Genomic DNA, 12,341 nt, shown 5'->3' with positions numbered 1-12,341 from the left:
TTCCGTGTTCTCTAAGTAAGATAACAGTCTTCTCCAAAAATCATTAACCCAAATTATTTTACTGAGCTAAAACTAGACTATATATTTGACAGATTTATTTATGGATTTTTGTAATCAAGCATGCCTTTTTTGAAAGCTTATTAGTTAAAACAATGACATATGGGTTCTCTAAATTATTTAAAGAGAAATATAGTGTATCAATTACCAAAGGACCTAAGTTCAAATCCTGATTATGCTCCATAGTATGTTCCCTTTGAGCAAGAGACTTTGTTCGAGGATGGGAGTTTCCTAAGCTGTTTAAAAAGAAAAAAGAGGAGAGGGTATTGAACTATATACTCTCTAAGATTCAGCTCTCTTATCACTGATCCTATGAGCGAAAGCATTATTTTTTGACCTTAGAAAAGTCATAACTTCTCTGACCCTCAATTTTTTCATCTGTAAAATGAGGAGTATGGTTATATTATCACCCTTACAAGGTTATTGAACTAAAAGTCAACAAATCCAAAAGCACATAAACATATATTACTGTCTTCATTATTTCACTACTTCAAGAATCTATGATTTCATGAGATTCCACAGTGCAAGAAGGAAAAAAATTTCATCATCTAGTGACTAAATTTCTGTTAATGAGTCTCTCCCAACATAGCTAATAGATGACAGATATATAGTAAGGAAGTCCTTTCTCAAATCCCGTCCAACCCAATTGTATTCTGACAATATAACAAGCTTTGAGAAACCAAAATGACTTCCATGCCATTAAGAGGTACCAAGAGAGGGTTTTAGTGGAGAATTTTTAAAAATAAAAACTGAAAATCAAATAGCCTCATTCAGTCAGATCAATATAAGAAATTTTAAATTATATATTATTAGCTCAGTTTGGAAAGACAGACTTTCCAACTTTTTTAATTGCCTTCCAAATTTCTAAATTCAAAAGAAATCAGTTTACTTCTTGGGAACAGTACATTAAACAATTAAGAAATTGTTCCTGGGAAAACTAGGCTAGTGTTCTATGACTTGACTAAGAACCTACTCCCAAATTGAAGAAAATTAAATCAACAGCTTATCTCATTTTAACATGGTAAACTTTCTCACTACCCAGGGAATCCAAATGAGGAGGGCTTTGCCTTCAAAGACCAAGCCTCCTAATATCACCTTTGCCTTCCATCTTTTCCTTCTGACTACACTCTATTTCCAAACTGGTCCAGAGTTTGAGGTCCTCAAAAGGTTCAAACTTAAGTGTATCTGGGTGGGGTTAATAGCAACCCACACAGGCTCCCATTACTCAATTATCTTGTTGCAAGTCTAAAACATTAAACAGTCTGGACCATAAGTCCTTTTCGTCACTGAACTTCCAGTCAGAAGCTCTTGCCCTTTATCTATCCTTGACCCCTGGGTATAGGGAACTGTGTTGGTAGTTAGCCCTACCACTTCCACCTCTGGCCTTAGGCTGAACTTTCTCTCTTTTCTCTCCTTTAATTCATTACAGAAGAAGGAATTTTCCCTGCCTGGGGCCTGGGTCCACAGTTCTTAGCCTCAGCTTGAAAATGCTTTCTTCATGACCATCTGCCTGACAGGTTACCTTGGTCATTGTCCCTAGATCTCTTCCTCTAAATAGAATTTTTCTTATCTCTACAAATTAAGCTTTTTTAAGTTTCATTAAACCTTCCATCTTTCTCAGTCAAAAAATTTCTAGATCTTCCTCCACCCTCCCCGCTCTTTCTTCTCCTTCCTATCTTTTTTGTTTTGTTGATTACCTTAGTAAATCTATTCTTGACTATCTCCAAACACATTTTGCATTTTCAAATGCCATAATTCATTTCCCAGAGTTCTAAAAATATCATATTTTCTTCACGACTCTATCCCCAGTTCCCCCACTCACCAGTTAGATAAGTTCTGGACAGAGAAAACAAGGCTCACATTCTCTATCTACATAGGATGATAAAATCTTGGACATGGAACTAATATTCAAACTCCATTCTCTCTATAGAAATCCTTTCTGTAGCATTCCTAACAGGTATCAAACATTTGCTTGAATATTTTCAGTGATAGGGAGCTCACTACTTTGAAAGCAGCATGTTCTGTGATTTGCTAGCTCTAATGTTAGAAAGTCCTTCAAAAAGAGCCAAAATTAACTTCCTTGTACCTTGTACATCAGTCTTGATTCTGACTTCGAAAGCAACATAAAATGTCTAGTCTCTTTTCTCAGACAGTAGAATCAAATGATTGAAGACAGCCATCTTCCTTATCCAGTCCTCGCTTAGTGTTTTTTCTCTGGACTAAACATCTTCATATACTTCAAATTTTCCTTATTGGTATTATTCTTAACCTCCTGCTCATCCTTTTCTGAATATAGTATGTTGTATCATTATCCCTCTTAAAATATGGGGCCCAGGATAAAATGCAATATTCCTAATGTGACCTGACAAGCAGAGCATATTTTTTTCCATGATCCAGGTTCTACCATTCATCTACCATTCATCTCTGTGCCTTTACACCATGTCTGGAATCACCCTTACCTGCAGGAATATTAGTTTTCTTCAATGCTCAGTCCAGTAACCTCTTTCCTACATGAGGCCTTTTCTGATCATCCCCCAGGTCATAGTGACACTCACCTCTATCAATTGCCTGGTGTATATTTTGTATATTATGACATATGTACATGCTATCTCTCCTAAAATAATGTAAACTCTTGGAAGCAGAAGATATTTCATTTTTTGTTTTTATAAGCCTGACACTATTCAATAAATGCTTGATGATTGATTGAAACAATTGAGTATTACCTTAGGACATGTTCTATACTGTTATAGACATCTACACTGTCAAATTTCTTGAGTGAATTGTAGTTTACTCCTGTTTGTCTAGTGTCTCCAACTGGATTGCAAGTTCCCTTCCCTGTTCTTTCTGCTCTAAATATGACTTTAAAAGTTTTCTTAATTGTCTTTTGCATTTTTCACAATCCTCAGTTCACCTTAAGCTTCAACCTACCTAATATTATTTATAAAATTCTTTTTAAAAAAATACTACTCCTAGATGTGTCCCTCTTTCTAATTTGTCCTTTGTGTGCAGTCACAACATTTTTGCCTTGTTCTCTCTCACTAAGAATCAGAATTTCAATTTCTAATCCTTCATGATCATATTCCTTTTCTCTTTTTAATTTAATAATTTTACTTATTTTTCCAACTACATGTAAAGACAGTTTCCACAATCATTTTTATAATGTTCATATTTCCTTTCAAGCAAAAGTTCTTAACTTGGGGTCCCTTGTTTCCACCCTCCACCCCATCCCCAGGTTCCATGCATTGATTTCAAGGGAATCCTTGAATTTAGGGAAAATTTTTCACTGACTTTTGGTTTCTCTCATAATCCTATGTATTCTGTTAAGCATTTAAAAACATTATTCAGAGAAGACCTCAGTAAGGCTTCACTAAACTGCCAACAGGATCTATGACAAAGAAAATGAGCTATTAAGAGCTCCTCTTAATAGGGATGGGATCACACCAATCTTTTCTCTGAACATAAGTTAAATCCTATTTCCTAATATCTATGATTGTCTGTGGCTATGTCCTGCATTCCTTTTTCTATCACTATAAACTCAAAGAGGGCATAGCTTATCATTTCCCCCAAAGTTGCTGTTTTGCAATTGTTTACCAAATCTTTCCTGCTGACCAGAATTAAGTCCTGAGTAATCACTATATCTTTGCTTCCTCTTCCTTCTGAAAAATGAAACGACCTACAAAGCAAGTCAAGAATTTATCAGATAATCTGTTTTGAACAAAATTAGACTTGTAGCAGATGTCAGGACTTCTAAGGTCTTAATGAAACCCTCCTTTATGCTCAGTGCCTTTAAAATTACAGTTCATCTCTCCTGGCTCCAGACAGGCTAAGCACCTCCCCAAAACACTACAGCCTTTAGGAAAGCAGTATTTTTTTTCCACATGGTCATCTTTTTTCACTGTAAATATCATATGCCTAAATCTAGCCTACAAAATCAAGGGTGTGTGTGTGTGTGTGTGTGTGTGTGTGTGTGTGTGTGTGTGTGTATGTGTGTGTCACACACAAGCTAGAAAAATCAATGAACATAGATCAACACATAACGTGGAACATTTATTTATTTATTTATGCATGGGTAGAAACAGAGCAGTGACTTGAATTATTGGAACTAGATGTCCAGTTAATTCTGAATTCATTAAATTACAAACCCATATTTTGAAGAACTAAAAGTCAGTTCACAAAAACAAAGTTTCAAAGACTCACAAAAACAGAAAAGACTAGGAATGTGATGGAACCAGTTCGAGTCAATTCGGAAATTTTCTGTGTGCTTGGAAACTGGCAAATGCTATACTGAATTTGATTTATTGTCTTGTTGATTGTCTAGATTTAAGAAAGTGATGGAGAAATGCAAATTAAAATCAAAATTGTGGCCTGTGTGCACTATTTTCTTTTTCTGTTAAACATTTACTGGCACACCCCTAGAAAAGACCTTTGGCATATCATATATTTCAGCACCTGAGGAATGAGCAATCCAATAGGAAATGGAGAACAGAGTACTGGCTGGTCTTATTCTCTAGAACTACTATCATCAAAACATCAACCATAAGTCTCTTCCACATTCACCCTACCCAGGAAAACATGAAAAAAATAGCACATGTAATCATCTAAGTCCAAACACTCCTAAAGTGTAGTACAAAACCTGATCACAGGGCAACGCAACCAACCATGAGTTATTTTGCCAACTCCAAGAACAACTGTTTTTTCAAGATTCCTTGAAATTTTCTCCTATGTAGTAAATCAATTTGTATATGTGTTTCTGTTTCTCTGTGTGTGTGTGTGTATGTGTATATATATGTATACATATATATATATATATATATATATATCATATCTCCAGTGCAATTCTTGATTCTTCACTCTTATCCAATATATCCAATCAATTGTCAAATATTGACATATCTTCAGATACCTCCTGTCTCACACAGTCACGGGTCTAAGACACTCTCACTGCCTCTTCCTTGAAGCCCCCCTGATTTGTATTCCTAGTATAAGTTTCTTCCTTCTCCATTCTATCCTTCATTCAACTGCAAAAGTGATTTTCCTAAAGAGCAGGTATGATTAAACCATGCCCTCTCCCATTTCCATTCAATAAATTCCAGTCCTCTCAGAATCAAGCATAGATGCTTCCATTTGGCATTTAAAGTTGTTTGGAATTTGGTCTCTTCCCTTCCTTCCACTTCTTCCACTTTACTTCCTTCCATATTCTTATGATCCAGATCTGCTTGACTATGTTAATGTTCATCATACAGGATACTCCTCCTGATGGTACCTGTGTCTCACTCTCTCTCTCTCCAACTTTTACTTCCCTGGCTTCCTTTCAAGATTCAGTTCAAATCTTACTTTTGCAGGTTTCCCTCCTTCTCCAAACTCTTCTAAAGACTTCCCTTTGAGATTCCCTCTCATTTATTCTGTAGAGATGTCATATGTTCATATTCATTTCTGTAATGTGTCCCCCATTAGACTGTGAACTCTTTGAGGGCAAAATCATGGTTTACATCTTTCTTTGCATTCCTAGTATTAAGTATAATGACTGACTGGTACACACAATAAGGTCTTCATAATTTTTTTGACTGATTAAATCTAGAAAACTTTGTGCCAGAGTCAGTATCATAAATCTAGAGCTGGAAAGGCATTACAAGGATAATATAACCTTTTCATTTTGCAAATAAAGAAACTGAGTATAAGAAAAATAACCTGAGCTCCCAAGATCCCATACTTAAGTAGCAAATGATAGAGGCAGGAAGGATTCAAGTCATGTCCTTTGACTCCAATTCCTGTGGGCTCTCCAACACATCATTTTTTTCTGTTTGCCCAATGCCTAGCATGTTGTAGGCAGTTAATAAATGCCTGTTTATTGTTCAAACTATGCACTCACAAAAGGGGTTCCTCTGTTTCACCACTATTCACAAGTAGCATTGGGAATTTTAGGATTTGATAAGAGTCTAGCATAGAGGGGTGCTTAGGTGGCGCAGTGGATAGAGCACCCGCCCTAGAGTCAGGAGTACCTGAATTCAAATCTGGCCTCAGATGCTTAATAATTACCTAGCTGTGTTGCCTTGGGCAAGCCACTTAGTCCCATTGCCTTGCAAAAACCTTAAAAAAAAAGTCTAGCATAGGAAAAGTAAGTAGAACCAAAAAAAATATATATAAGTATGACTAAGGAGGGAAGAATTAATGGGGAAGACACAACTAACCAATGAAATTATCCTAGAAAACAGAAACAGAAAGAATTTATTGTTATTCTGTCATTCTAGTTTTTTTGGACTCTTTGTGACTCCATTTGGGCTTTTCTTGGCAAAGATACTGGAGAAATTTTCCATTTCCCTCTCAAGTTCTTTTTACAGAGGAGGAACTGAGACAAATGGAGTTATGTGGCAGGGTCACATAGCTATAAGTTTTTTGAGGCTAAATTTGAATTCAGAAACTTCAATACTGGTGCTCTATCCACTTTGCCACCCTTACAACAAAGATAGAGAGATCACTTTGTATACAATTACATGTTTTCAGTTTTTCAATTTTGCAAAATTTTCTCCTTCCCTTCCCAAGACAGTAAGCAATCAGATATAGGCTATACAAGCACAATCATCTTAAACATATTTCCAAATTAGTCATGCTGTAAAAGAAGAATCAGATACTATGTATTTTTTTAAATCTTTTAATGGATTTAAATGGAGAGAATGGAAGGGTATAAAAATCAAGATGAAATATATCATTGAGAAACATCTGAGGACAGATCCTACACACAAGATATGTAATAAATAATGTTTGTCCTTTGTTTTTGAAGACCACAACATCATGACAAGCACTTAAATTGGAGTAAGGGGGTGCTGTGCTGTCACTAGCCTCACTTTCTCCTCCAGAGTCAACTGGGTCCAGTGGCCAGATATGAATCACGATTACTAGAGATGGCCCTGGATGCAAAGCAATCAGGGTTAAGTGATTTGCCCAAGGTAAGTGGTAAGTATCTGATCCTGGATTTGAACTCCTGTCCTCCTGACTCCAAGACCAGTGCTGTATCCACTGCGTCACCTAACATATATACTAAAAAATTAGAATGATACAGGGAAGATTAGCATGTTCCCTATGCAAGAATGGCACCCAAATTCATGAAGCATTCCATATGTAATAAGTAAGTATTTACTGAAATGCTAGGAGGAACAAAAAGTTAAAACCTAAGGCTGTAGAAAGATGCCTGGTTTTCTGGTTAAGACATAAGAAATTATTCATAGGTCTGGGAAACAGACCACATATATAGAGATGGCAAAATCAACCAAAGGTAAGATGCAGTTTTTTAATTTTCTTGTATTTACTGTCATATCTCAGGGTACATAGTCACCTAATAGATAACCTTTACTAAAAGGCTATGAGAAAAGTAGGAAAATGCTACCTACCCCAAATCTGAGCTAGAAAAGGAGTGGGTAGGAAACAAGTTCTCATATATACCCAAAATGCCGTGAAAATGTTTTTTCTTCATTATTTTCTTAGGACAATCTCTTCTCCTGACTGCTAAATAAATATAAAAGATATTGCAGAATTGCAGCACATACCAACAAATGCAGTTTATAAAAATAGAAAAAGCCTACCTAAAATGCAATAAAGAAGGAAGGACTCCCAAGAAACCTAGTTTTGTATGTGTAGATCATGCCAATTGAAAGGGACAGAAGGAAAACTTCACCTTTCTATATGGTAGTTCTATGGTGTGGCACAGGGTCTATGAAGCTGGAAGGAATTTAGATATCTATAAAATAGTTTCCCTCCTTTGATAGGAGAGATTCAGAGAGATGAAGACCTGAAATAGTAACTCTCTCTCTCTCTCTCTCTCTCTCTCTCTCTCTCTCTCTCTCTCTCTCTCTCTCTCTCTCTCTATCCCTCCCTCCCTCCCTTTCATGACCATGTTCTTGACGGAGGAGAAGCCCAGACAGAGTGAATTCCACAGGGCGGGAGGGTTGGCAGGGGGCCAGATAGCAGTTAAACACCACTTTTGTATCCTCCAGCAAGAAAGAATGTCTAGAACCAACAGCATGACCCTTGTTCTAATGGAAAGATTTCTCCCCCAGCTACACTGCCGTCTGCCTCCAGAGTTACCACACTGCACTGCATATCTACCTGGTTACCTACATTTTTATTTCTGGATGTCTAACTGTGAGGGATTTGATCATATCTTCTTCTCAGAAAAGCTTCAAGCATCAGGAGTTTCCAACCTTAACATTAGTCTAAGACCTGAATGAAGATAACAAACCTAATGCAAGTTTAAGAGAAAAACAGCCATTTTCTGTCATCTACACTCTTCTTTTCCTCCCTGAAACACTCTTGGGTTCTCACCCTCCAATTTCTGTCTACATACAAATCATTTTCACAAGCCAAAGAGCATGTATTTCCACTTTCCCAAACCAAAACTTTTTTGTTCTAAAGTTCAAACTCCTTAAAAACAATTTTGTCAATAAACATAAAGCTAACATTCTTGACTATTCAAATAAAATGTGATACAGGAAAGTGGGTGGTTGATTTACTTTTTTTTTTCTTCAAGGTTCTTCATGTACTCTGGTAAGCTCAATGGATTTCACTAAATTTGAACCATCAATGCAAGAAACATTCTCTGTCATTACAATTCAGGCAATAGATGCCAATTTTCCATTCCAGCAAAAGTCTTACATAGCATATTCTGGTCATTTTGCTGCCCACTCCCTGAAAACTCTTGTCCAAGATGCCCTTACTTCCTCCCATTTACTAAATCTATTCACCCACTCTTACCAACTGAGGCCATATTACAATGGAGTCACTTTTGCTGATCCATTTCTGAATATTGGTCTCAACCTGAAAGTATCAGACTGAAGCAAGCTTAACTGTTCATCTCAGATCAAGTCAACCAAGTCATAAACAGATCCCACTGTACTTATATTCCTGGACAAAGAGAATTGATTCCTCCCCTTTCTGCCCCAAATATGACTTTTGGAGTTAGAATTTTTTGCATCCCATTCCCTTACACTGTGCTGAGATAGAGACATGATAAATCAAGCATGTTGGCCAAGTCTTTACATGGTTTCCTAAAGATGCAATGTGGAATCTTATAACTAACTTGTGAATCACTGCAATAGAGGCTCTATTTTCTTACTTGTTCAAATCTTAATCAGATTTTGGATGCTTACCTCCAGTGTTCTATACTTGAAAGCTGATAATAAAGGTACAAACATTTGACTGTTGTGGTTATTTGCACAGCATCTATCCTTCATGCCTGAAAATTTCTACAGGTAAAATATCAGGTCTAAGGCTTTCCCAGGTTTCCCATTACTGGCAGTAGTGGTGACTTCAGAAGTGGTGACACAAAAGGTCTTAGGTGGGTTTCTATGTTTTACAGGGGGTTCAATTTCAATAGGCACTATGCATTAAAAAAAAGTATGCATTTTTGCTAACTCTAGGGAATTCCCCCTTCTCTTACTCCTTGAAAGTGTTCATTTGGTGATAATCCATGAAATTAACTTATCAGACCTCCAAATTCCCTTGATCTGTATGCCACCTGTCAATTGTAATTATCATTATCATTCTCTTTCTCTTTTATTCTTTTCTATTTCTCTCCCTCTTTCTTCCCCTCCATCACCACCCCCTTTCTCTTTCTCAGACTCAGTCTCCATATCTTGTCCAGGCTGAAAGTGCAGAGGCCACTCCCAGTTTTAGCTTAGAACTTCCAAAGTTCAAAAGATCTGCTGACTTCAACCTAAGCCTGCATGGTTACAATTCTCTGCCATCAAAAACTGTCTCCTATTAAAAAATATATAGCTTACTTTATTTTTTAAGTGCCAATTAAAAACTACCTATTTGCTTAATTGTTTTATTTTGCCTAAGGGATAGCTATGGGAAGAGGGGTTAAGTGAGAACTGAGTGTAATATCAAAAATAAAAAGTATATCTCAAATATATTTAAAAACCCTGAACCCTAATTTTCTCTTTGGGGTTGGATAATCACCTGTAGATGCATGAAGCCAGGGTATCTGTAACATCCCTTAAAAAAGTAAATTATGCATAAACTCACACAGGCAGAAGCCTTCCTCTTCACTGCCCCCACCCCCAGTTTAAAGACACAAATACAAACACACCTGGGCCTCATAACCCTTATGTTCGGTCAACACCCCCACAGGGAGAAATCAGTGATGAATAGAGCTTAGATGGAACCATTTGTATAAAGAGAATCCAGAGAGAGAGAGAGAGAGAGAGAGTGTGTGTGTATGTGTCACTGCCACACACAGCAACATAGAATAAGGTCACTGGAAACCCTTGAATTAGGGACTTATTTGGTTACAGAGTCGTATGTCATAACCTGATGCAAAGGCAGCAGGACAATGGGGGAAGGGAATGCCCTTGAGCATTCTCTGGATCTCACCCACAGCAGGTTTGCTCCCAAAGTAGATCAGCTGTAATGAAACAGGTTTGACAACTGGAGCAAGAGGCATATCTTAGCATTTTCCAGGCAAGCTTCAGAGAGTATAAAAATAAAAGCTATCAGGAGAACCCCATTGGCAAGACACTGGAAAAAATGAAAAGGATTATAAATTGTAGTCCATGAACTTTTTAAAATTTATTTTGATAAATATATTTCAATATAATGGAGTTTTTTGCAACCCTTGGCATTTCATGTAAAAATATTATTCTAGGAAGGGTCCATGAGTATCACCAGTCAGATAAAGTAATTCATTACACGAGAAAAGCTAAAAACACCCAGACCTAGGGTCGAGTTACTAGTCATTTCTAAACTCCTCAGAGATGTCAGTAAGTATCAAACAAGAAAGTGTGTGGCTCTGGCTTCGTTACTGTTGAAGCATGTTTCAAGGCCTTGCTGGAATAATAACCCAGTTAAGCAACTATACTAAGACAGTTTTCACATGGATAATTGAAAATCCAGGAGGCAACAATTATGGATTGCAAACTGAAATTGAGTCACCAGATCTTTTCAAGGTTAGCCAAAGCACCCTACCCGCAAAATCTTGCCATCACACCATCTAACCTAGCTACTCAGAAATCCCCATAAAGAGCCAAGTCTTACAAATATCCTGAAGCTCTTGACCACATTTCTCAAATATGAGAATTTGCACATTCTTGACATACTGGATTCATACTGGCCTTCAAACTATCCCTAAGCAGACATTTCACTGGCTTGGAAATTGTGTCTAATCTGCTGACTATTACTCCCTGATGCTACAGAGAAAATGAGAGTGAAGATAGGAAACAATCAACTAAAGATGAAAGAAATATTTTAAGTTGAAAAAGGTTTGAAGATCTAAAAATCAGAAAGGACTAGGAAGAAATCTAATCAATCTCTTCATTTTACAGAATAAAGAACCAAAACTGCTCTCTTCAAAGTTACCAATGATCTCTTAATTGCCAGATCCAATGACCTTTTCTCAGGCTTCATCCTTTTTAATCTCTACAACCTTAGAAATATCAAACGCCTTCTTCTTGATGTTCTCGTTCTTCCAGGATTCATGATACTGCTCTGCTCTTTCCTGGTTCTCCTCCTATCAAATTGTTCCTTTTCAGTCTCCTCTTGCTGGATCTTCATCCAGGTCACACCCCTTCAGGTCATTCCAGTGTTCCTCAAGGTTTTGGTCTAAGTCTTTTTCTTTTCTCCTTCTATACTATTTCACTTAATGATCTCATCAACTCCAAGATATGCAATTATCACATCTATAGAATTGGCAGCCAGAGATGATTCTCATTCTATTTGTCCAGCCCTCAACCTTTCTCTGAGGCTTACATCTCCAAATGCCTATGACCATCTGCACTAGATGTCTTATAGACATCTCAAACTCAACATATCCATTTGACTTTTAAAGCTCTTCATAACCTGCCCTCTTCCTACCTTGCCATTCTTCTTATATCTTACTCCTTTTCTATTTATTCTGGGATCCAGCAACCCTGACTTTCTTACTGTTCCTCACACAAGCTGTTTCCCAACTTCCCCTATATTCTATGGAATTCTACCTTCTTCATTTTCTACCAATTAACAACAGAAACAGAGTAGACCAAACCATGAATCTTTATCAAAGAACTAGGGAAAAGGGGGCTGGGGCTATAGACTGGGAGTCAGGAAACCTAGGTCCTGTCATTCAATATGTAAACATCAGAAACTCCCTAGGTCCCAATATCTTCATCGATAAAATGAGGTTGTTGACCTTAATGACCTCTAATGTCCCCAAACAGCTCAGATCCTAGAACTTTAATAGGACAGACTATTTGACCATAAATTCAAGCTCAAATCCTCTTCATTTGGTAGACAAGACCCAGTAAGAAAGATTCACA

General features: G+C 37.1%; 1 protein-coding gene and 1 pseudogene across 1 annotated transcript in view; one reads left to right on the top strand and one right to left on the bottom strand.

Annotated features, from left to right (window-relative positions):
• CREB3L2 (cAMP responsive element binding protein 3 like 2) overlaps positions 1 to 12,341 on the bottom strand; it is a 171,284-nt gene that overhangs the window by 128,794 nt on the left and 30,149 nt on the right. The window lies entirely within an intron of this gene.
• LOC141494573 (U6 spliceosomal RNA) lies at positions 7,065 to 7,177 on the top strand (annotated as a pseudogene).

Source organism: Macrotis lagotis, chromosome 7 (genome assembly GCF_037893015.1).
Source record: "Macrotis lagotis isolate mMagLag1 chromosome 7, bilby.v1.9.chrom.fasta, whole genome shotgun sequence".
NCBI classification, from domain to species: Eukaryota; Metazoa; Chordata; class Mammalia; order Peramelemorphia; family Peramelidae; genus Macrotis; species Macrotis lagotis.
Note: the sequence above shows the minus strand (reverse complement) of the source record. Positions and strands in the feature narration are given on the sequence as shown.